The sequence below is a fragment of the Sapajus apella genome, unplaced genomic scaffold (genome assembly GCF_009761245.1).
Source record: "Sapajus apella isolate SASKATOON/1434 unplaced genomic scaffold, GSC_monkey_1.0 scaffold47, whole genome shotgun sequence".
In the NCBI taxonomy this organism is placed as follows: Eukaryota; Metazoa; Chordata; class Mammalia; order Primates; family Cebidae; genus Sapajus; species Sapajus apella.
The window spans coordinates 18,348,808-18,351,830 of NW_022436987.1; positions in this window are offsets into that span (position 1 = coordinate 18,348,808).

Below are 3,023 nucleotides of genomic sequence, written 5' to 3' on the forward strand. Positions count from 1 at the left end.
TGAAAGCCATTGTATTATGGAGAACTATTTTTTAATTGTAAAGATAAATTTGTTTTTTTATAAACACTGGATAATATAGTACTTTATCTTGCATGCATATTGTTTGTGCTTGCAACATATGTTCCAGTAAATTGATGTAGGATTTTACTTGCAGAGAAAAAATTGGTTTGATGGAAAATATTGTAAAATCAAATGTACAACACAGTGTGCAAATTGACAAGAACACAGGCTTGGGCTTTAAGCTAAATGAAATTCAAATCCCAGTTCTACCTCTAGTTGGTTTTTAGTTTTTATTTTTATTTCTTCTGTAAGCAGATTGGTTGACTTTTTAAGCCCCACTTTGGTAAAGGTATCTACAAAATACTATTGAGAAATGAATTATAACACAAACAATAAACATTCAAGATAAACTGCTAAAGTTCTTGAATATAGCCAGGGTATTACTACAGTGTTTGGTGTTTGTGGATGTTTAAAGAACATATGTGAATTAGTCTGTTTTCATGCTGCTATAAAGAACTACCTGAGACTGGGTCATTTATAAAGAAAAGAGGTTTAATTGACTCACAGTTCCACATAGCTAAGGACACCTCAGAAAACTTACAATCATAGTGGAAGGCAAAGGGGAAGCAAGCACCCTCTTACATGATGGCAGAAGAGAGAGAGGGAGAGAAAACTGACAAACATTTTAAAAGTATCAGATATCATGAGAACTCACTCACTATCACGAGAACATCATGGGGAAACAGACCCCTTGATCCAATCACCTCCCACCTGATCACTCCTTCCACATGAAGGGATTACAACTTGAGATGAGATTTGGGTGGGGACACAGAGACACACCATATAATTCTGCCCCCAGCCCCTCCCAAATTCCATGTCATTTTTACATTTTAAAACCAATCATGCCTTGAGATGTGGGTTACTGCCTGCCGAAGTCTGACCTGCAGCCCTGACTCAACAACTATGGGTGAATGAATGCACTCTCACACTGTTACAGTGTTTCAAGTCGGCTAGAGATGGCGGTCAGCTGCTTTCAGAGTGACAAATGCAACCAATGATCAAGACTCCCTGTTCATCCACGCATTTATTCCATCAAGATTTTACAACATCGGAGGTTCTAATTTAACACACTTGTGATAATCAACATGGTTAAAAGAGTGGTTTTACTACTGATAAAAGCTTTAGGTTAGGGGCCCAGAGTAAATCCTATTAACAGCAAATTCCCCTTTGATCTCCCACTGAGAGACCAGCCAGCACAAAGTTTGCGTGAGCAAACAGAGTGAGACAAATGGGTGTGAGGTAAGGCCTTTGATCAGTCTCTATCTTTTTCCTATGCTAATGTTAATGAGGCTACTGCCTTCAACCTACCTCAGTAAAATCTTTTGGCCTTCCAAAAGGTTTGAGACTATATAACTTTTCCTAAATATTTTCTGTAATATTTTGCCAGCCACCCTGAGTGACTATCAACATTGCTTTCCCAACAATTCCCAAAGGCTTATCTCATTCCAGTATTAACTCAAAAGTCCAAGTCCAAAGTCTCACCTGAGACAAGACAAATCCCTTCTGCCTGTGAGCCTGTAAAATCAAAAACAAGTTAGTTACTTCCAAGATACAACTGGGCTACAGGTATTGGGTAAATGTTCCCATTCGACATGGGAGAAATTGACCAAAACAAATGGCCACAGGCCTCATGCAAGTACAAAACCCAGTAGGACACTTATCAAATCTTAAAGCTTCAAAATAATATGTTTTGCCTCCATGTCTTACATCTGGGGCACACTGATGCAATGTGTGGGCTCCCAAGGCCCACTTTGCAAGGTACAGCTCTCATGGCTGCTTTCACAGGCTGGCATTGAATGCCCATGGCTTTTTCAGACCCTTGGTGCAAGCCAGAATGGTGGATCTGCCATTCTGGGTTCTGGAGGATGATGGTCCTCTTCTCACAACTCCACTAGGCAGTTCCCCATTGATAATTCTGTCGGGGGGCTCCAACCCCACATTTCCCCTCTGCATTGCCCTAGTAGAGGTTCTCCATGAAGGCTCTGCCCCTGCAGCAGTCATATGTCTGGACATGCAGACATTTCCATACATCCTCTGAACTAGGTGGAGGTTTCTTAACCCCACTCTCAGTACCAATTTTATGTATTAGTCCATTTTCACAAGCTATAAAGAACTACCTAAGACTGGATCATTTTTTTTTTTTTTTTAAAGAAGACGTTTAACTGACTCACAGCTTCACATGGCTGGGGAGGCCTCAAGAAAGGTACAATTATGACAGAAGGCAAAGGGCAAGCAAACACTTTCTTATGTGGTGTCAGGAGACAGAGAGAGAACAAGGGAGAAAGTGCCAAACACTGAAAGCATCAGATTTCATGAGAACACATTCACTATCATGAGAACAGCATGGGAAAAATGGCCCTCATGATCTAACTACCACCCACTAGGTTCCTCTGTCTAGATGTGAAAGTCACAATTTGAGATGAGCTAAACCATATCAGTAAATTTCTTATATTTAAGTGAGATTTTCCTAGACAACAAATCCAAATACATTTCTTGGGTATTGAGCAACCTGCTCAGTCAATAATTTGAGGAATTAGGAAAAACATTCAAGGATTATTATCATTTAGAGTATAGATAATGTGGGAAATTTCAAAGTCAAGTTTTTTACACTTTTTTTTTATGACAAGTACAATTGCAGTGCTGTTCTAATGAAAATGGATTATGAAAAAATTTATGCACTGGCATAGCCTAGGCAAGAATTACACCTGTCCTTTCTGAGTTTTCTGTCACCTGGTGCTTGTTGATTTGGCTGTCTTGAAACCTGGCATGAGTGTTAATGTGGCATATCCAACCCTGCTTGAGTCTCTTGTTTGCAAATAAACATACTGCTATTCTAACTACTCCTTACAGCTGTTCTTCTATGGTTTGGGTGTCTTTGCATAAATAGACAGTTGTAGATGGTGGAGGATGGGAAAGTGGTGCCGCCTTCTTGATGTAGCATGAAGAGGAGAATAATTGATGAA